The 22822-nt window shown below is 52.2% G+C and overlaps 1 protein-coding gene across 1 annotated transcript in view; it reads left to right on the top strand.

Moving 5' to 3' along the window:
* The first annotated feature begins 1321 nt into the window (after positions 1-1321).
* GNG7 (G protein subunit gamma 7) overlaps positions 1322-22822 on the top strand; it is a 39738-nt gene continuing 18237 nt past the window's right edge. Inside the window, exons 1-2 of the mRNA XM_081945885.1 lie at positions 1322-1431; positions 19188-19240. The gene's annotated coding sequence lies outside the window, so the exon portion shown is untranslated. The remainder of the gene's footprint in view (positions 1432-19187; positions 19241-22822) is intronic.

Consider the following 22822-nt stretch of genomic DNA (forward strand, 5'->3'; position numbering starts at 1 on the left):
CCTCCATCCAATAAGCTCCTCCTCCTCCCCCTCCCCTCCAAGTTGGTCAGGGCCCAAAATTTGTGTCCACTACATCTCCCTGCTGGCTGGTATTTAGCCTCTGCAGGTGGTCTCCTAGCGCTCTCCCACCCTAGATCCTCTCCAGGCATGGATCTCCTCCTCCATCGCATTCCTTCCATTTCAGCACCACCATCGCCCCATAAACCTCTAGGAATCTTCTTTCTTTCCCTTCAAGTATTAACACTTGGCTCCTACTCATCCTTCCAGGCTTCTTCTTCTGTAACCCGCCCAGCGTCCCCTCAGCTACCCCCACCCAGCTTCAGAGGTGCCCCACATTGTCACCCCGACAATCCAACCCTTCTCATCTCCCCCACTCTGGCCCTGCTGCAAACCTTCCTGCTGGATGAGACCCCAACCCCCACCCCCTTATCCAGCAATTTAACCTCCCAGTGGCCCTTCATGGGAGTTATTTGGGTGGCTGTCAAGCACCCTCCACTGAGATGGCCTGGCACCCGTCCCCAAGTTACTCAGGTACCCAAGGCCTCCAAGGTAGTGTCCCTTCTTTGGACACTACCTGCCCCCTCCCCCCCCCCGTTTGTGGGTGCCCTCATCACTTTCCGCCCCCCCCCCAAAGATTCTGCATCCATGTTCCCTTTATGGTTAGAGAATGTCACATTTCCTCAGATTCACAATGACTTTGACCAAACTCCCCCCTTTTTTGAGGGACATATAGATGGTGGGGCAGGATGGACGGATGCACTTTTATGATGGTAAAAATGACTTCGGCCGCATGGGAAGGAAGGAAAGCTGCCATCTCCTCTGAGGCTGTAGCAGGGCTCCTTCCTGGCTGCGGGGACCATCCCGGGGTCCACCCAAGGACTTGGGAATTCGCACGGGGAAAACTGGAGCTGGCAATGCAGAGTTGGGCAGCCGACCAAGCGCAAGGTGGGTCCGAGGCACCCAGGAGGCCTACACACTGCTTCCCTTTGGTCCAGGTGGCCACAACTGCGGACAGCACTGGGTGGGCATCACCTGCTGGTGCCCCTTCCTAATGGGGAGGGGGCGGGCAATCTTTAGGAGGCTGAATTTCGAGAGGGGCTCACCTCGCAGGGCTGTTGTAACGAAAGGAGAGGGGCTCCTCCATTTCCCCGCCCCCTCCGGCCAAGCTCGGCTTTCCCCGAAGCCCCGCCCACGGACCGCCTCCATTGCGGGCCCAGTCTCCCATTTGACCGTCAATTGGTCGTCCGCATCCTCGCCCCGCCTCTCCTGCCGAACCGTCGAGGTCCGCGGAGGGGGGCAAGCCCGCCCTCCTCGGAGGCGCTGGAGCGGATTGGCCAGGCGCGCTGTCGGTCAGGTGCTCGGGGCCGGCGGCCTCGGCGGGGCTGCGTCGCGGGCAGAGCGGGAGGCGGCCGAGCGGCGGTGGAGGAGCCGGTGAGGCGGGCGGCGGGCGGGCGGCGGGGCCGTGGGGGCCGGGAGGACGGGTCCCCGGCCCCGAGGAGCGGGAGTCCCCCTGGCCGGGTTGCTCCGGTTCCCTGCCGCCGGGACGAAGGGCGGGCAGCTCCCGGTCCAGCGCAGCCACCTCGAGGCAGGCGGACCCGACGGTCTGTTCGTGTCTCCCCCGCCTGAGGTTGCGTCCCTCCCCGGGAATGGCTGCAGTTCCCCCGGCTTGTGGGACCCCGTGGTGCCCCCTTTCCTCGGCAGAGCGCCCGACCTCTCCCTTGAGAATCGCCCCCAGACCCTCCGGGCTGCCACCGCCCCCCAGCCCAAGGGCGGGTCTCCGAAGGGGGCGCGAAGCTCCAGCCTCGCCCCAACCCCCCGAGACCCCCGGCCCCTTCTGCCTGCAAAGGTTTCTCCCCCGCCCGCCCCTCCTCGTGAGTCGTGTCATGTTCCCCCTCCCCCCACTTTCCCTATTCAAATCCGCTCCTCGGGATTCTCCTAAATCTCCATGGCCCCCCAAGACTTTTGCTGCCCCTCCCCGCCCCCCCAAGACAGAATTGCTCAGTGTCACATTCTCTCCCCCCACCTTTGGCCTTTCTCTCTCAGCCCCTGCTTGAATCCTCCTTTGGGGAGCATCTCCCCTCTTCTCTCGTAGGGGACCCTCCCGCGAGAACAGGAGGTCCAAGAGGATGGGGCTGGACGGTGGGATTCTTCCAGCTCAGTCCCCTTCTCCTGCCAAGCAAGAGTTTCTCTCCCCCACCCCCCAATCTCTTCTGGAGCTCCCTGTAGTATCCGGTGTGAAGCTTTAGTGAAACAGACCCTCTCTTGGGGCGGGTGCCCCCATTTGCTCCCAAAGTGGCCAGGCACTTTGCCTGCCCTGCCTGGTTTCTCACAGAAAGGGACTCCCAGGGGACATCCAGCCATTCTCCCCAGGCTCTCTGGTGTCCCCTGCCTTGGCATCCCTCTTCTCACCCTTCTCTCTTGGGCCAGCAGCCCTTCCGGGGCCTCTTTGAACCCCCTTCCTAAGCTGCTCCGAGGGGCACAGATGCTGAGCCCTCCAGTCAAAATGGCAACACCTGTGTGATATTATCGTCACACAAACACCACAATTAGGTCCTTGTGTCCTGGTCTCTGCTACATGGGCCATGGGGTTGGCATGACTGCATCACCATGCTTATGCCCCCCACCACTTCCCCATGTTTTCCACCAAGCAGAACCCTCCTGGATCTCTCTGCCCCAAAGGCTCTGCCCAGCTCCCCTCTCGGCTCTCCTGGAACTGAGCGAGGGAATGGGTGCGGTTTTGGGCTTCTTCTTCAGGCAGGATCAGATCTCGGAGCACGGGGGGATTCTCCCATCTTGTCTTTGGGAAACGGGACCCACCTGAGTTGGCTTTCACAGTGGGGAATGGGCTGGCCATTTTCAGGGTTGCTCCCCCCCCCCCCAAGGTTTCCTCAAGGATCCGGTCCAGGAGGGCTTTCGCTGTCTGGGTACTACCCACATAGGTATCTTATCATTTAGCCTATATTGGTATTTTTCCAGACACGCAATAGGGCATTCCTTAATATATGGCTTTTAAAAATCTTATCTGCCTTCTTATCATATATTAAATAAGCGTGCCAACCATATACCAAATCATATCCCTCAATATTCAGTATTCTATCCTCTGTTAGATTAAGCCAATCACTAATTATTGATAAAACTACTGCTTCATAGTATAAATTTAAATTGGGCATTTTCAAACCTCCTCTTTCCCGTATGTCTTGCATTATTTTAAGTTTTATTCTTGGTTTCTTCCCCGCCCAGACAAAGTTATTAATACTTTTCTGCCATTCTTCCAAATTTGCATCTTTTTAAAGTATTGGTATCATTTGAAAGAGAAATAGAAACTTAGGCAAAACATTCATTTTTATTGCTGCTATCCTTCCCAACAAGGACAATTGTAGTTTTTTCCATTTATTCATCTCTAACTGTATTTTATGCCATAATGGTTCATAATTATACTTATATAATTTCCCATTTGAAGTTGTAATGTAAACTCCTAAATATTTAACCTTTTCTACTATCTCGCATCCTGTTACTCTTTCTAGTTCTTCTTTTTGATTTGTGGTCATATTTTTAACTATCATCTTTGTTTTCCCTAGATTTATTTTGAACCCGGATACTTGACCATATTGATTAATTATGTTCATTAAACCTATAACTGATTTCCCCGGTTGGGTTAAAGTTACAACCAAGTCATCCACAAATGCTCATAGTCTATATTCATAATGCCTAATCTTAATTCCCTGTAGGTCATCTGACCCACGTATTCTATTCAACAATAACTCCAAGGTTAAGATAAACAATAATGGAGACAGGGGGCACCCCTGTCTTGTTCCTTTTTCAATTTTGAAGGATTCTGTTAAACTACCGTTAACTATAATTTGTGCTGTCTGTTTCTGGTATATTGCCTTGATAGATTGTGTGAAATACTCTCCAAACTGCATCTTTTGTATTATTTTTTATTAGAAATTGCCAATTCACTCGATCAAATGCTTTCTCCACGTCTAAGAATAAAAGCACTGCGGGGACTTGGTTGTTTTTCCCCAAATATTCCAATGTATTAACAATTTGTCTTACATTACTTCTCATTTGTCTCCCCTGTATAAAACCAGATTGATCATTGTGAATCGTTTGTTGTATAATTGACATCAACCTATTTGCTAATATTTTAGCAAAAAAATTTATAATCTGTATTAAGTAATGAAATAGGCCTATAGTTTTTTGGCTGAGTGTGATCCTGATCCTCTTTCGGAATCAGGGAAATAAAGGCTGTTCTCCAAGATGGCGGTAACCTTCCTTCCGTTTGAATTTTGTTAAATAATTCCTTAAGAGGTTCTACCATTTCTAATTGTAACTTTTTATAATAAACTGCTGTCAATCCATCTGTACCTGGGGCCTTCCCAATTTTTAACTGCTTAATTGCCAGGAGAATTTCCTCTGTAGTTACAAATTGATTCAATCTTTCCCTTTGCTCATCTGTAACTATAGGTATTTTCTCTTTCTCCAAATATCTATCTGAGAAAGCCTTTTTAATCATGTCCTGTTGATGGACTTCTTTGCCTTTGTATTCTACTTTCTCTATAGTACGAGACTTTTGTTTTTTTCTTAACATATATGGTAACCATCTACCTGGTTTATTTGCATTACAAAAAGTATTATGTTTAGCATATATCAGATTAGTGGCTACTTGATCTGACATCAACATATTAAACTGCCCTCCCAGTGAAGTAATTGCTTCTCTTGTCTTCTTATCATCTGGGTTAGATATAAACGCCTGCTCTTTCTTTTTTATCTCTTCTAATTCCCTTCGTTTTTCCCCCTGTCTATGCCTATATAGATTGCTCAAATTTATTAAGACACCTCTCATGTATGCTTTGCTTGCATCCCAAACCATTTCCATCGATGTCCCCTTATGCATGTTAAAAGCAAAATATTCTTTCAATAGTTTTTTACATTCTATAACATTTCTCTCCAATCTAAATAAATTTTCATTTAACCTCCAAGACCTCCTAGATCCCTCTCTATATTCCAATTCCATCCAAACTGGATTATGATCTGTTAGAGTTCTCGGGCATATCTTCATCTTCTTCACCCTAGAAAGGAAATCATTTGTAAGTAATATGAAGTCAATTGTGGAAAAGGATTGATGCCTATCAGAAAAAAAATGTAAAGTCTCGTTCTTTAACATTCCGTTCTCTCCAGATATCTCTCAGTTCCATATCATCCATCAGATCAAAAAAGGATTTAGGCAATCTTGTTCGTGTTTGAGTATTTTGCAGAAGTCTCTTCTTGTCTTTGATGGTTTCCAGTACTCCGTTCCAGTCACCCAATAGTATACACGATCTATTCAATTTCAATTTATTAGCGCTTATAGACCGCCCCCTCTCCCGAAAGGGACTATAATCCCATTGTGTTAATTTAGTATGAAGCAACTTGTAAAAATTTTCTTGTTGATTGGGAGCATACACTACTGTTAAAAGTGTTTTCTTTCCTTCTATTAGTAGTTCAATTGCAATATATCTTCCTTGAGGATCTGCTTCAATTAATTCAGCCTTTAAGTCTTTTCTTAAGTATATAACTATACCATTTTTCTTCTCTGGAGCAGATGCCACAAAATGTGATCCCAATCTTGCGTTCATCAAATATTTCTGATCCTGTGTTCTAATATGTGTTTCTTGCAAATTACATCATTTTTAAATTGTTTCAGATAGTGAAATATTTTTTTCCTTTTTTGTGGTGAATTTAAACCATTAACGTTCCAGGTTAGAAATTTAATTGTCATCTTCAGGTCCCTGAAGTTTTCTAAGAGCTACCTGGAAATCTTGCTGGGATTTCACCTTCGGTCTTGCTCCCCCCACACCTTCTATGTTTGTATTTATAATTTCTTGGATTATTGTCTGGGCTTGCTGCATCTTTAATTCTTGCTCTTTGTGTTTAGTGGCCGCTCGAGTTTGTCTTTGTTCCATAATTTCTTCTGTCTCCTCAGGGAAATCCAGAGCTTGAGCAGCTCCCGCTTGTGCCTGAATATCTTGCTGGTTGGTCTCCCTTGCTTTTTTTCTTCCTCTAGATCCTGGAGATGGAAGGTATCCAGCCTTTAATACATTGCTATAAAAATCTCTTGCCTTCCAAACTGAATTAAGACGATATCTTTCTCCTAGGTAATTCACCACCAATCCGGCTGGGGCCTCCCATCTATACTGTATCTGGCAATTTCTAAGTTTGTCCACCAAAAATGCGTAATCCTTTCTGGATCTCAACATTTTTGGAGGAATTTCCTTCAATACTATCACGTCTTGTCCTGACACTTGTAACTTATTTTTGTAAGTTGCTTGCAATATTCCATTCCTAGTTTTCCTGGTGACAAAATAAATTACAATATCTCTTGGTAGTTGTCTCTGTCTAGCAATCCATGAATTAACACGGTAAATTTTGTCAATCTGCCAGGCACATTCTACCTTTGGTTCACCGGTTAATTGAGCGAAAGCTTCTGCACAAATATCTCTCAGATCTTTTTGGTTATGTTCTTTCAGACCTCTTATTCTTAGAGCAAATTCCATCGTTCTATATTGTATCATTGTAACCTCTGCCTCTGACTTATCGATTTTATTTTGTGCCTCCTCAACTTTATTCTCCAACTTGATATTAGATTGATTGATTTCTTCCACCTTCTCATCCAGAGATGTTACATAACCAAGTAAGCCCTTAAATGCATCTACTATGTCCTCTCTTATCTGTTGATTATGGGTTTGGATTAAATCCTTAATTCCAGACATTTCATCAGACACGTCTTTAAAAGCATTTGAATTTTTTCCTTCCAAAACAACGGCTTTGTCCTTCAATGCATTTTGAAGAGCCTCAAGTGTCAGAGTTTGTGTTTCTATTGGGGGTAATAAAGATTGTAATTTCTGTGTCTGGGCTAGGGAGCTTCCAGCGCTCTTGGAAGCGCTTAGTTTGTTTTGAAGCCATTTCCAAATATTCAATCAAACTTTTCAACAGCCAGTTTATTAAGTCCAAAAAGTCCACCTATTCCCCCAGATTTGTTAACTAATACTGTTTTCTTTGATCTTAAGCTCTTGAGTCTTTTAACAACGGTTAGCAGGCACTTAACAAGTGCTGTCCTTTTTAAGTTTCACTTTCATCACAGCCTTTGTTATTCAGGCGCCATGTTCCTTTTAGGTCCCTCTATCTTCACAGAAGGAAGTATATTACATCGGAATTAAGGTTTGTACTTGTGGTTATATTCACTCCTGTTTTGCTCTGCCTGCATATCATTCAAATGTAAATTGAAACATTGATGGCCGGGGTGGTCGTGACGTTTCCCGGACGAGGAGCTCTGTCAGGCTTCTGGGGAGCTCTCACCCTTCGCGCCCCAGAATTGTTATTTTATTTTATTTATTTTATTAAATTTATAGACCGTCCCCTCTCCCCGAAGGAACTCAGGGCGGTGTACAGACACCACATTAAAACCTAATATAAAATAGATACACTTAAAAACCGATTAAACAATAAGGCTGTACAGGGTAATAAAAGTTAAAAATCAGCTTAAAACAACCCCAAAAGTTTAAAAGTACAGAATTGAGGGGCTAGATTGGGATTAGGCCAGGCCCGCTAAACTAAACAGGTGGGTCTTGAGCATCTTACGGAAGGAGCGGAGATCAGTGGTTGTTCTGATGTCACGGGGGAGGTCATTCCAGAGGGTCGGGCCCATCACAGAGAAGGCCCTACTCCTGGGCGTTGCCCGCTGGCACTGCCTCGTGGACGGTACCCGGAGGAGCCCCTCCCTGTGAGAGCGGATCGGCCGAAGGGTTGTATGGGGCAGGATACGATCCCGCAAGTACCTCGGTCCTGTGCCATGGAGCGCTTTAAAGATGATGACCAATACCTTGAAACGCACCCGAAAAGCCACAGGTAGCCAGTGCAGACCGCGCAGGAGAGGTGTTACGTGGGAGTACCTAGAGACTCCCGCAACAACCCGCGCGGCCGCATTCTGAACCAGCTGCAGCCTTCGAGTGCATCTCAGGGGGAGCCCCATGTAGAGAGCATTACAGTAGTCCAGCCGAGACGTCACAAGTGCATGGGTGACTGTGCGGAGGGCATCCCGGTCCAATAGGGGACGCAATTGGCGCACCAGGCGAACCTGGTGAAACGCCCCCCTTGCCACGGCCGTCACATGGTCGTCCATTGACAGCCAGGTATCTAGGAGGACGCCCAAATTGCGTGCCCGATCCACGGGGGCCAGCTGTTCGCCCCCAATGGCCAGTGATGGACGCAGCTGGTTGAACCGGGGTGCCGGTAGCCACAGCCACTCCGTCTTGGACGGGTTGAGCCTGAGTCTTACCTCCTGGGGATCCCAGGGAGCTCTACCCAAATTGCCCGGCTGCTCATCTCCCACTCTTTTCCCGAGGGGGGAGTTTTCAAGCCGCTAGACAGCTGATTTACGCTGTTCTAGCAGCTTATACTCAGTCACGGGGCTGGCGTTCCCTAGGGAGCGCCCTCCAACGCCAACGGTGCCATCGGAAGTCCACTTTGCTTTTGTGGCTCTTTTTCTCCCCTTCCACTTAGCTCGCTGAAGCCCCCTGCTCTCCGGCACGTGGGACCCACCAGCCACTCCCACATCTGATTGCTCTTCAGCTTGCCGGTGTCCTCCCCCTACCCCCCATCCGAGAGGGGTAGAGGGGACAGGGCCCCTGCCAGGTTCCAGAGCGGGGGAGGCTCCTCCTAAGGGTCCATCCGGTGGGCAACTCAGCAAAAGCCTTTGTGGCAGCCTTGAGGCTGCTGGCCCTGCGTCCCAATCCCCACACTGCCCTCGGCCTTCTGGGGGTTTCTGGGAACTGAGGGGCCACTGGAGTCAGTTGTAGGGAGAGAAAGAGCGGGTCTGAGCCAACGCCCACCCTCTGGGTTCCAGGGCAGACTCGGTGGACCAGGAGACCTTTTTCTGCTGCCTGGTTTCTGTGTTCCTAGTGGGAGGGGCCAAGTGGGGGTTTCTCCGCTCTTGGCCTCCTGGCGATCTCTTCCTCGCTGGGACAGGAACATCTTCAGAGCTTCTGGGAAGAATATTGCAGCCGGCTGGCAGAGGAAAAAAAAACCCACTGAGATCCACCTGGAGCTTAGGGGCAGTGCCCGGAGGACGGTCTCAGGAGTTGGTCTGGGCTGAGTTTGAGCCCAGGGGCCCTCCAGGCTGGGGACTCAGCCAGGTCCCTCCTGGGTTATTAAACCCACCCAAGAGCGGCCAATGGCCGGCCCCATGCAGTGGCCTTGACGGCCTCCGCAGTTCCGGGTGGTCCTCGCAGCCTAGAGGGGCTTTGTACAGGGTGGGGTTGGGGGCGGGGGTGCAGTACTCCTGGATGAGGGGGGGGACACCCCCAGATGGTCCCTCCACAAATGGACTGGGGCAGCACACTCTGTGGGCAGCAGCCTTCAAGAGCCCTTCAGCTGGTCCAGAATGGGGCACCCCAGGCCGTAGGAGTTGGCACCGCTGCTCCCCAGCTGCACTACTCTGCACCTCCGGTTGTCCTTTGAGTGCTCTCTGCCCCCGCCTGAGACCCCTCCTGTGGCGGTCCTGGTTCTCTGCCTGCCCCCGAGAGGCCTTGTGCCCAGGCAGAGGCTTCATTGGTCTCTCCTGCTTTGAAGGTGGAGAGCTGGTCAGAGTCTTAAGGCATCGGCCGGTCTCTAAACTCCACGCAAATAAACGAGAGGGAAAGATGTGACCTGAAGACCATCAAAGGATCACAAGCACACAGCCGGGTCTGCAGAAGAGGCCTAGGGCCCCCCAGCAGAGTCAGGGCGCCCGAAGACCCACCTTGGAGCGTGGCCGAGTCTTCTGTGGCTTGGCCCGAGAGGGATCTCCTGGAGGCTCCGTGGCTGTTTCCGTTAATTTGCCCCAGTGGGTCAAGGAAGGCCCCCTTGGTCCCCAGGCCACTCTCTTGCATCCCCCCCCCTCAGTGGGACAGGGCCACGGACAGACGGCCGGCCTCTCAGGCCCCATTCTGGTCTGCAGCCCAGCTGTGTTGGGGGGGGGGGGGCGGTGTCTGGCCCCACTGCCCGAATGGCCGAGTAGAGCCCTGCGAGGAGGGATTGGTGGTTTGTGTCTTCAGATTTGCCTGACACCCTTTCCGGATCCTTCTTGCAGTTGTGATTTCTTGAGGTGGGTTGATAGGCAAAGAATCCTGCCATCTCTTGGATGGATCTCTTGCAGCCTCTCTGATACTTTTCCTGCCTCTTGGGGGAGATCAGGCCGCCTGAGGATCTCGTAAGGAACTGGCCGTTCAAAGCCTTTGGCTTCGCGGGCTTCCCTGGAGCCGCTCGGGGGGGGGGGACGGACTCTAAAGAATGCAGGACGGCTTCCAGTTAGCGGTCAGTTTTTTTTCCAAGCCCCTCGTCCTCTGGGGCCAGAAACGTCTTGGGGTGTTTTTGAATCACACACCCGTCATCCAGATTGAACTCTGTCCAGGGAGTCTATCTGGCACATAAAAAAAAAAAAAAAAGAACCTTTCTGCAAAGAAAATGGGGGGTGGGGGGGGGTGTCGTCTCCTTCCCCTTCTAAGCTTGCTTTGCTCTTGGACTCCTGCCAGAGCTGTGAAGCCTCATCCTTTTGCTGAACAGACCTAAGTGGGGAAGCGCTTGGGGTCTCTGCAGGTGGTGCTGGCTGCCACTGTGGGGAAGCGGGATTAGTCGAGATCCACAGCTGGTTCCCTTGCAGAGGATTGGTGGAGAATTGGCTTACTTTGGGTCTCTAATCTGATCCGATTAGTTGATCTTGTTGAAGGCAGGCTTCCTGCCTCTGCGGCTGCGTCCAACCCACCGGCTCCTCTCCCTTTTGGAAGGCAGCTTATTCGGCCTTCGGGCTCATCCCCCCACGAAGCCCCCAACCCCCCCCACCAGTTTCAATGGGGCTCTGGGCTCTCTGACTGGTTCCCTTTGGGAAATGGCAGGGGGGTAACTGAGTGGGGTGGGGAGAGGGGCTCCAGAGTCCGGCCTGGGGTGTGGGGCGGTCTGGTCGCCAAGGCCTGAGCGTGGGGCAGGTGGGAATTGCACGCTTGAGGGCCTCGCTTCCTCCCACCTGGGCTGGTCTCTGGGAAAAGAAAGGAAGAAGGCCGCTTGGCTCTGTGGGCACAGCCAAGGAGGGAGAGAGAGGAGGGCTGGTGGGTCCTGGCCCTTCTTCCCACAAACACAGAGGGCCTCCTTGAGGGAAGGAAGCGGGCGCTGCTCTTGCTCTGCCAGGGTAGGAGGGCCTCCTGCGGGTTGTTTCGGGCAGCTTCCTTTTCCCTGCCCTGTTTCAGGTTACCTCAGGGGCCACCAGGCAGTTTGCCCATTGGGGGACCTTGAAGCATGCCTGTCAAGAGGCCCCATGGGGCCACAGAGGGCAGGACTTTTAGGGTGGGGAGGGACGGGGATGATGGGGCTGCTGTGAGGAAACATGGGCAGTGGGGTGGAGGAAAAGCCCTGATAGGCCAGCTGGGGAGGCCCAAAAGAGCTGGCTGGGGGTGGGGATGGTTGGTTGCATCCTTCCCATCTCCCCCCTGCCACGGCCCCGGGAGAGGCTGGAGGAGCCCCAGGGCACTGCCAGGGCTTTAGCCACAGGCAGCCACTCTGAAGGGCTCCCATTTGGGACCTGAGCAGTCGCTCCTGGGCCGGCTCCAGGAAAGCCCTTCTCGGGTCTTAGGCCAGGAGGAGAGCTCGGGCGTTGGGACCCCCTGGGGGAGACCCAGAGGCTGCTTCGCCGCACAACTGCCTACGCTCAGAGGCCCACAAGCCTTTCCCAAGTGGTAGCCAGGCAGCTCCTCCAAACGGGACTTCGAATCCTAGGGCCGGGAGGGACCTCTAGCCCACCCGCTCCTTCCAGCAAAGGACCGTACACCAGTCCAGACCAATTCATGGATGGCCGTGAGGCAACCAGCTCTCTGCCCCAGGCGCTGCCACAGCCTTCAGCCGGCCTGGCATGCAGCTGAGAGAGCGGGGTGTGTGTGTGTGTGTGCCTTGTTGGCCCCTGAAGGCAGCTGCTCTGGCAGTTGGCATCTCCAGCCGCTGGCGGTCCCTGGCCGAACCCTCCCAAGTGCAGGGCCCCGACAGTTGCACTTGCCTCTCTCTGCCCTGCAAGGTCAACCAGGGCCGGCATGCTGTGAGCCCATCTCGTAAGTGGTGCCCTCTGATGGTCCTAGGGGGAGGGGAGGGGAGGGTGTCGGGACCCCTTGTCTTTGGTCCTGCTTGGGGGCTTCTGGGAAGTTGGGCCATTCAATGTGAAGGCTCCATTTTTTTCTCTCCCCATGTGACACTTATTTCTTTCAATCCTCATATTCTGCCCAGAGTCATTGGCAAAGGGTGGCCCTAGGGACCTGCCCTCCACACCTTCCTTGCATAAGAATTCATTTGATCTTCTAACTCAGTCATTTCATTGTAAAGACCTATTGATTTTCTATCTTGATTCTATCTAGATTGTATCTGTACGTATGAATACCAATTCATTTCCATTCCTTCTTGTTTCAACTCTTGAATAGGTTTGAGTTCACCCTCTGTATTCAATATTTCAACATATCTTACTGTTTGTTCCTTTTTATATATTATTGGATATGAAAATGCTTCAATAGTTGATTTCCAGGCTGGAGTTTTTAAGTAGTGTAATCTTTTAACCTTTTCCCAGTTTAATAACAAGGCCTCCCTTATATAATGTCTTCTAAAATAACCATGTGCTTTAGTTCCCTTATACCATAAAAAAGCATACCATCCCAACAGTAAATTATGACCCTCTACATCCAATAATCTGAAGTTTTTTTAGTGTTACCCACTCCTTAATCCACATCAGGTTTGTTGCTTGATAATATAACTCCCAGTCAGGTAGGCCCAATCCTCTTATTCTAGCATCTTGTTAGATAGGGCAATGAGAAGGCAGACTCCGGCTTAACGCAACAACAGCTCTTTATTGTAACAGTCAAGTATGTACAATCCAGCAACTGTTCGGTGTGACAGCTCTCCTTTGATAGGGAGCTGTCAGACCTCTTAACCAGAGCGGAAACCATGGTAGCTAGTGTTAATATCTAACACCCCTCCCCTCTTGGTTGGGATGTTCCTATTCGTCACATAGTCTTTGAGGTAGGCAGGTCTTTGTTTCGCTCTACCAGACCTGCGCAGTTCATTTGGAACCGGTTCTTCAGGCAGGTCGGACGCACCTGTCTGCTCCCCAGTTCTGCTCTGTGGAACCTGCTGGAACTTACCCCAGGCCGCGGCTGGAGTTCCCTGGCTTTGCTCGCCTGGAGCTCGCTGTGGGCCTGCAACAAACTCAGATAAGTTTTCTGGACCTTGCGGGTTTGAGCTGGCTGTGGAAGGAGTGAAAGTTTGCTCCTTTTGGGTAGGGCCTTGGCTGCTTTGTTCCGGAATTTTGTCTGGTGCCCTAAGATTGGAGTGGGAGAGGCAACCACGGAGTTGGTCAATATGCCTCCTCCAATTTCTACCATCCTCCAGCTCTAGTAAGTAAGAACAAGGCCCGGTAATGCCTATCACCGTAGCAGGAATCTACAGAGTTCCCCGGGCATAGTTGTGGGCGTATACTGAATCCCCTATGCTAAAGTTTCGAATCTTGCTTGTGGAGTCTGGGGGCGATGTGGCAGAGTAGTTTGGGTGTAGCCGGTCTAAGTGGGACCTTAGACGGCGACCCATGAGAAGCTTGGTGGGGCTTTTCCCCGTGGTGCTTGGCGTAATGTGTTAGATTAGTAAATGGTGATCAATCCGTGTTTGCCAATCACCCGGGCCCATTCTGGTGAGGGCCTCTTTAGCCGATTCGCTCCGCCTGACCATTGGAGGCCAGGTGGAATGGCGCGACTAGGGCATGCCGAATTCCCTGGCTAGCTAAGTAGGTCTCGAATTGCATGGCCGTGAATTGGGGCCCATTGTCTGAGACCAAGTCTCCGTAGCACCTTGATGACCGCCTCTGCTGTGGTAGAGGTCATCAGAGCTACTTCTAACCATTTCGAATATGCATCCACAACTATTAGGAACGTTTGGCCATGAACGGGGCCTGCAAAGTCAATGTGCACCCTAGACCAGGGTGCCTGAGGGCACTCCCACTCCTTACCGGGTGCCTCTGGGGGAGCTGGTCTGGATTCCTGACACGGAGCGCAGGTAGCCCCCCACTCTTCTATCTCCCTGTCCATGTTAGGCCACCAGACGTAGCTCCTAGCCAAGGACTTCATCCTGACGATGCCAGGATGCCTCACATGTAATGCCTCCAATACTGCCTTTCACAGTTTGCTTGGAACAACCACCCAGTCCCCCCACAGTAAACAGCCCTTGATTACCGACAACTCATCACATTTAGTAAAAAACATTTAAAATTCGGCCCCAACAGGCCCCTTGGGCCACGCCCTCCACACCCAGTTCAGAATCTGTTTAATAACAGAGTCTTTAGCAGAAAAGCAGGCAACGTCATTGGACGAGACAGGTCCAGAGTCCAGGCAGTCAATAAGAAGGACCGGTGTCTCGGGGGTGGGGTCGGCCAGCAGTTCGGGTAGGGGACAGCGGCTTAAAACGTCGGCATGTCCCAACGTGGAACCAGGGTGGTGAATCATTTTGTAGGAGTAAGCTGCCAGGAAAACAGTCCACCTGGTCATGCGCGGAGACAAGGAAACCGGAGTAGGTCGGTCCCCAGCCAGTAGCCCCAGCAGCGGTTTGTGGTCCGTCACAAGTTCAAAGTCTCGGCCATAAAGGTACTCGTGGAACCGCTTGACTCCCGCTACAGCAGCCAAAGCCTCTCTGTCCATTTGGCTATAGTTCCTTTCAGCGGGAGACAAGGTTCGCGAGTAGAAAGCGATGGGGACTTCCATGCCATTGGGCATGCGGTGGCTGAGGACAGTGCCGACACCAAAAGGGGATGCGTCGCACATTAGCACCAGTGGCGGGGTCAAGCTGTACTGGACCAGCATGGAGTCAGCAGTCAGCAGGCGTTTTACCGTGGCAACTGCGGCGGGCTCGGCTCGGCCCCAGGACCATTTGGCGTTCTTGGACAGGAGGCGATGTAAGGGCTCAGCGACTATTGCTTTCTGTTTGAGAAAGACGCTGTAGAAGTTAAGGAGCCTGAGGAATGCCTGCAGCTCGGCCTGATTGCGAGGTGTAGGGGCTTCCTGGATAGCTTTTACTTTTTGGGATGTCGGGTGGATCCCAGAGCCATCAATCATGTACCCCAGAAATTCTACCCTGGGCACATTAATTTTGCATTTTTCTTTTTTGAGCCGGAGGCCTTTTTCACGAATTCTGGTGAAAACAGCCCTAACTCTTTTTAAAAGTTGTGTCTCGTTTGCAGCCGATACCAAAATGTTGTCGAAATAGGGGATGACTCCTGGTATCCCCTGCAAAAGCCGTTCCATGACGCTTTGGAACAGTCCAGGGGTGATACTAACTCCAAATTGCAGGCGGTGGCATTTGAATGCACCCCTGTGCGTCACGATGGTTTGAGACTCCACAGTGGCACCATCTACAGGCAACTGCTGGTATGCCTGCGCCATATCTAATTTAGCGAACATTTTTCCTAGCTCTAGCGAATGTAGTAGGTGCTGTACAATGGGCACAGGGTAGGCGCTTTGTTGCAACGCGTTGTTAATTGTGCATTTATAGTTCGCGCAGATGTGGACTGACCAGTCCGGCTTGACCGTGGTCACTATAGGGGTCTCCCAGCGTGCATGGTCGATTGGCTCTAGGATCCCCTGGCTCACCAGTTTGTCAATTTCCCTATCTATTTTAGGGCGGAGGGCGAAAGGTACTCTCCTGGGTTTGAGCCTGATAGGTGCGACATTGGGGTCCAAGTTAAAAGAAATAGGTGTCCCCACATACTTACCGAGACTGGAGCTGAAAACGTCTTCGAACTCCTTAAAAATCGCCTCAGCGGCGCCGTCCTTTATGGCGTTCATCCTGGTGACTTCCAACCCCAGGGCTTCGAACCAGTCTAGCCCCAGGAGGCTCTGTAGCGGTGCGCTGGCCACGGTCACGGGAAGCTTAGCGCTGATGCCTTTAAATTGCACCCGGAAGGTGCCCTGGCCCACGATGGGGACTCGGTTCCCCTGGTAGTTGCGCAGCATGATGTCTGGTGTGCGAAGGTGCCGTTTTTTCAGGCTCGGGATGGCTTGCTTCAGGGTCGACCAGGAGATGATTGTTGGTGATGATCCAGTGTCGACTTCAAGCTCGCAGGGAGTGTCCTCAATGAGGACTGTGACTTTCAGCTTTTTTGGCCATCTTGTGCGGACTTGCCCTATCGTGGTTTGATAGGTCACTTTGGGTTCTCTCTCTGGGCACCCTTGGGTTTTCCGCCAGGCCCTTGGGTTGGGCCTCTGTTGGCGGGTTGGTTTTGGCTGCCAAGCGGTGGCAGGGAATTCGCTCCGGCACACTTTGGCAATGTGCCCCTTCTTATCACAACGCTGACAGGTTGCGTCCTGGAACAGACAGGTAGGCCGGGCATGGTCCCCTCTGCAGCTTGCGCAGGGCGGCAGGCGCAAGTTGAATGTTCCCGCCGATTTTGTGCGGCTACTGCGCATGCGGTAGCTGTCATCGTCTTCGCTGTCTGAGGGTACTCGTTCAGTGGCTTCGTGATGTATGCGCGTTTGCTTCTGCGTGGTTTGTGGCGCGTTGTGCTGGCGCTGTAAGGCTTCCGTGGACTTATCGGCAGATTCGGACACCCTGGCTTCGTCGAGTGCAATCTGCAGAGACATGTTCGATCTGACTAGCAGATGTCTCTGCAGGTTAATGTCCCACACTCCGCAGATTAAGCGGTCCAAAATTTGGTCTTCCAGGTCATGGAAGTCGCAATATGTTAATGGACTCTCCTTCTCTTTGGTTCCGCATGTTGAATTCATGGCGGCGGACGTGCCTCGAAGGTTTGGGCGCGTAGTGAGTTTTTAGAGTCTTTTGTAATGACACCCAAGGGACCGCTTGGATCGGAGTTGGCTCAAATAGATCCTTCGCCGTTTCGAAGACCTCTCGGCTGCAGTAGCCCAGGAAGAGGTTTTTCTTGCGAGAGTCGGGAACCCCCATGAGGTCGTTTGCCTCGAGGAAGCATTCGAACCTCAGCATATACGATTCCCAGTGTTTGGCCACTGGGTCATACGGAGTTGGCGGAGCGTGCATGACCATTTTGTCTGAGGCGAGTCGGTTTTGCCGCTCGAATAGTTGCTCGATGCCACACCGAAGCTCCGGGCTGGATTTACTTGCTGGATGTCTCGTTGTTCGTTCTTCGCCTAACTGCCTCTCGATCCCACCCTTGTCGCCAGTGTTAGATAGGGCAATGAGAAGGCAGACTCTGGCTTAACGCAACAACAACTCTTTATTCTAACAATATTGTAACAACAGCTCTTTATTGTAACAAGTATGTACAATCCAGCAACTGTTCGGTGTGACAGCTCTCCTTTGATAGGGAGCTGTCAGACCTCTTAGCCAATCAGGTTAAACCTCTGTTCCCTCCGGAACAGAGGACCAGAGTGGAAACCATGGTAGCTAGTGTTAATATCTAACACATCTTGTAACAATTTAAGTTTTATTCTTGTTTTTTTCCCTTGCCAAATAAACTTCAAGACTATTTTATGTACATCTTCAAAAAAGTTGTTGCCCAATCTAATTGGAATTGTCTGGAACAGGTATAAAATTCTGGGTAAAATGTTCATTTTAATTGTAGAGATTCTTCCTAACATTGATAGTTGCAGGTTTTCCCATTTCATCAAATCAGTCGCAATTTGTTGTTTTAGTCTAGTATAATTATCCTCCTTGAGAGAGCTACATTTAGCTGATAAGTATATCCCCAAATATTTAACCTTACTTGTGATTTGAATCTGCAAAGCTTCTTCCAATTCTTCCTTTCGTCTTAATGGTATGTTCTTTGTCAAAATCTTTGTTTTGTCTTTATTTATTTTCAAGCCTGCTACTTTTCCGTACTCCTCTAGTCTTTCCAACAATTTGGGTGCTGTCTCGAGTGGGTCTTCAAGAATAAATACCAAATCATCTACAAATGCTTGTAGCTTGCATTCTTCTTTTTTAATTTTCATTCCTTTTATTTCTTACTCTTCTCTAATCTTTCTATTTAAGACTTCTAATGTTAAGACAAAAAGTAACGGTGATCATGGGCAACCTTGTCTCGTACCTTTCTTTATTTCAATAGAATCTGTCAATTCTCCATTTACCATTATCTTTGCGGTTTGTTTATGATATACCATTTGTATGGTTTGAATAAATTTCTTACCAAAATTCATCTGTTCCAATTGTAAAAACATGAATTGCCAATTCACTTTGTCAAAAGCCTTCTGTGCGTCAAGAAACATCAAAGCCATTTGTTTTTCAGGATGGGCCTCATAGTATTCCAAAGTATTCAAAATCATTCTCATATTATCTTTAATTTGTCTCTTGTTGTTATTAAGCAGACAATCAAGAATGTAAGAGAATTAGGTTTATTGAAAAGAAAGAAATATTAATCGTAACTGAATATATGCTGTACAATGAAAGTGAGGTTTTTGGTTATATTAGATGGAAAATTGTGATTGTATATGTAATCGAAAATACGGATGCAAAAACACTTGTAACCAAACGACATGCTGTATGTAATGGATGAAAAATTTTAAATGTTGTCTTTTATGTTTAAAAATAGAAAAAAATGTGGAAAAAAAAGAATTCATTTGATCTTCTCTTTAGATTCCACTTGAAGGAATCGGCCTGAAGGGCAACCGCCCCCCCCCCCAGGGCCTTCTCTCCATTCTCCTGCTTCTCCTTTGGGGTGGCCCCAGAGAGCCTCGGTGGCTGCTGGGGGACCCTCCCGTGAACCCCACCTTCCCTCCGGATTCCGCCTCTGCTTCAGTGAAGCTCTCGGGGATGCCTGGCCTCTGCCCCACCCCCACCCCCTTTTCCCTGGGCAGCTTGGGACGTGGGCCACAGGAGGCGATCCATGCAAAGGGAGCCAGCGTCCGGCCTCTGGGGTGACCCCTCTCTGCCCTGGCACAGGATCCCGATGGGTGGGAGTTTTGTAGTCCAAAGCCTTGGAGGCTGCTTCTCTATAAAAGCCCCTCTGCTGCAGGTGAAGCAGCTGATCACTGAGGCTGCCGTGGCATCAGGTGTAAACAGTATAGACCCATCCCCACCTTCACCCGTGTTGCTGACTGCTCAAGCCAGGTAGGCGTATTGATTCTTGGAACAGGAGAACCCCCTCCCCCCCCCCCAATTGACTCATGTCTTTGCTCTGGCCCTTTTAGGAAGGCAGCCTCTGCGGTGCCCTTGGAATCCGAAGGAAGGCCTTCCTTGACAGGTAAGGCTCAGCCAGTCTGCCCCTTGCATGCACCCCCTGGTTCACCCTCCTGATGGCGCAAGAAGGGGGCTGGCCAGAAGGAGGGGGCCGAAGAGAGGCAGGGAGGCAGGTGAGCTGAGGGATCCGACTGGAGGGCAGCCTGGAGGAGCGTGGGCCCAGTCCCAGTCCTGGTCTCAGCAGCTGCCTGTTGCCTAAGGAATGGGGAGGGGTGGGGAGGGGAAGGAGAGGAGGGTATAACTTCAATCGCAACCCCCTGGCTCAAGGAGAACCTGCCAAGGACCCCTTCTCCCCTCAAAGGACAAGGCTGCTCTCTCAGGAGCACTTGGGGGGGAGGGGGCTCTCTCACAGGCTATGAGAATAACTCACAGTTATTCTCATAACAAGAGGGGGAGACGGTAGTCTGAGTCCAGGAGAGAGAAGAGGGAGGGGCGGGTGGACCCTCCCTAAATCTCTGGGGAAAAGGTGGGAGGGGGAGCACTTTCAGACTTGCCGGATTCTATTGTTGTAGCCTTAAAATAAAGGCAACGTTGCCACTCAGGGGTTCGGTTTCCTCTCTGGGACTACCTTGCAGGGCTGGCGGGCTGGTCTTGGCCTCTGGCCTCATGGCAAACAAGTGGGGCTCCTCCTAAAACCTGCCCAGACTTTCTGCCCTGCAGTCGGGGCTGGGCCCCCTGGGGCTGTGGGGCCTGACTAGCCGATGAGCCTTTCGTCATCTGGAGGGCAGAACCTTTCCAAGGGTTTGAGCCCCGAGGGCCCCTCATGATTTCCTTTGTTGCTCCGGTCCGTATCCCTTTTCCAGAAGGCTCCTGAGAGGCAGCCAGGGCAGATGGAGGAAAATCCCTTCTTTCGTCTAGGGCAGTGATGGTGAACCTATGGCACGCGTGCCACAAGTGGCACGCGGAGCCATTTGTCAGGGCACGCAAGGCGCTGTCCTGTCAGCTGGCCAGCGCGCATGCGTGTGCTGGCCAGCTGAGTTCACCTTTTTAAAAGCTATTTTTTGCCGAAAAGAGCCTCCCTGCCCCCCCGGAGGCTTCAGGGACCGTCCCTGAAGCCTTCGGAGCGCTTAAAACCACCCTCCGAGCAAACCGGAAGTGACTTCCGGGTTGCTCGGAGGGTGGTTTTAAGCGCTCTGAAGGCTTCAGGGAAGCCTCTGGACGGTCCATGAAGCCTCCGGAGGGCCTCCGGGGGGTCGGGGGAGGCTCCTTTCGCCCTCCCCAGGCTCCTATAAAGCGCCTGGAGCCTGGGGAGGGCGAAAAAAGCATGTAAAAAGGGGGGGGTCACGCGTTGTGCGCGCATGCGCACTGGGGGGGTCACGCGTTGCGTTATGGTGCGGCACGCCCGCACTCAACCCCCCTGCGCTCCCCCCACTTGTGGCACGCGAGCCAAAAAAGGTTCGCCATCACTGGTCTAGGGGCTCCTGGGAATGAGGAGGAGGAGGAGCCCTCCTCATCGGGGGTTTCTCTCCACCAGCCGTGCTTTGCCTTCTTGGCCGGCCACGGGGGGCTTCTAAAGAAAGGGTCGCTGTGAGGGGTTCATTGAGGGAGGTGGTGGTGGGCATGGCTTCCCTCCAGGGCCTCCCCCTGGTCTCCTGCCTTCAGGGAGCCATGGAGGCCGGGGCTTCAGGGCTTGTGAGGCGGTGGGCTAAGATCCTCCTTGGCTTCGGCCTGGCCCTCCTGCCCCGGCTTTGGGCTTCTCTGTGCTTCTCCTCCGCTTTTGGGACTCGGAGGCAGGCAGGGAGTGTCCGGCCACTGAAAGGACTGCTGGCCTTCCCACGGGACGAAGGTGTTGAGCGGCCTCCTGGCTGGGAGTGGGCTCCTGCCCTGGGTGATCTGTGCCACTCTGGCCCCAGGTGGGGTTTTTCCTTTCTCCTCATTTGATTTGTGCCACAGCCTGTTCTGCCTTTGAGGAGCGTGCAAATGCACACACCCTCCCCCCCCATAAAGGCTGCCCTTGTTTCTTCTCTCATAAAAGCCCCCCCCCCCCCCCCCCGCTGAGAAGGAGCCAGTTTCCCCTTCAGACTGGTCCCATCAAGGCACGGAAGGGGGTCGCACTCCTTGCGGGGGGGGCGGGGGGGGCTCTCAGCAGGAGAGGGAGCTAATTTGCAAGGGGGGGGGCATTGCAAGAGAGACGGGCATGCCTGTAAGACATGTGCCAGCAGGGGGCGCTGCATGCCCATGCCTCTCCAGCCAAATGGCTGTTTGTGTCCTGCAGGGCCTTTGGCTGGCTGGCCCGCGCTCTATGCGTATGTGCCTATGAGACCCCACCCCACCTCCAGACCTTTCGGCTTCCCCCACAGAAAGACCTAAGAGCGTCTCCTCCGAGGGCTGGCAAAAGGGAGACCTCTTCCAGCCCCCCCCCCCCCCGCCCTCCTTCCCAAAGAGCTCCTTTGGGGGGGCTCAGCTGTCTGCAGGGAATCCTCCCTTGGGAAGAGCAGCATCCAAACCTTGAGAAGAAAATGGAAAAGAGAGAAGTGGCTGGTTTGGGGCAAAACCTAATTTGCTTCCGGAGATGCTGGGAGGAGCAGCAGCCCCAGAGGGGAATTCCTGTGCCTGCAGCTGTGGAAGCCCCCTGCCCTCTTATGGCTCGGAGGGGGCTGAAGGGCCTCTCTCCTCCCGGGAGAGGAAAGCTGCTTTGATGAGCCCCCCAACACTGCGCAGGCACGAGGGGGTTTCGGAGGCTCTGGGACAGCTCTGGAAACACCCAGAGGGGGTTTCAGAGGCTCTGCTTCCTAGGGGGTGGCAGGGGGTGGTGCTGGCGGTTAAGAGACTCCCACAAGCAGTGGGGTGGGGGGATCCCCTATTGCCTTGGGTTGAGCCCACCCCATCAGAGGGGATGGGCGTGGGGGGGGGCAGACATATCTCACTTTGGAAAATGGGTTGTTTGTTTGTTTGTTTGTTGGATTTATATGTCGCCCTTCTCCCAAAGGACTCGGGGTGACGTACAACATAAAAAAAAAAAAACATGTTACAAAAGTTATGGAAAGCTTTTATGGAAATCCCACCTGGCGGGACTCGGTTGGCTGGCAGCCTGCTTTGTGACAGGAAGGCTCTGGGGGTGTCACCAAAGCAGGAGCCGGGCTCGGGGGAGAATTTCCGGCAAGAAGGACGGGAGGAGGGGGCGTGTTCAGCAGGGGGTCTTTCCAGCAGGGGATCCAGCTGGTCTCTGGGGAAGGAGCCCCATGCAAGGGCTGGGCCAGCAGATCCCACCAGACTGATGGACCTTCTGACAGACCAGGGGCCCCTGGCTTCCTCCAGCTGACCCCACTGACCCCTGGCAGAGCTCAGCAGGGTCCCCGCTGGGAGGGCTGGCCTCCTGCCGCCCTTCTGGACCTTGTGCCCTCTGGGGCCGGCTTCCTCCTCTGGGAATGGCAGAGCTGCCTCGCACAAAGGACGGTGGTGCGTGGGCTGCTTCTTTCTGCCGGCCTCCTGCCCCCCTCGCCCCACGTGCCCCTGGGCAGCTCTCGGGGCATGGAGGTAGCCTCAGCATGGAGACCCTGTGGACGGTGAATGGGAAGCGTCGAAGCTCGTGGGGCCGGGGGCCCGTTGCTGAGGGCAGGTGGGTGAGGGCGTGTCACCCGAGGAG

The sequence above is a fragment of the Natrix helvetica genome, assembly GCF_964273705.1.
Source record: "Natrix helvetica genome assembly, chromosome: 1".
Lineage (NCBI taxonomy): Eukaryota > Metazoa > Chordata > Lepidosauria > Squamata > Natricidae > Natrix > Natrix helvetica.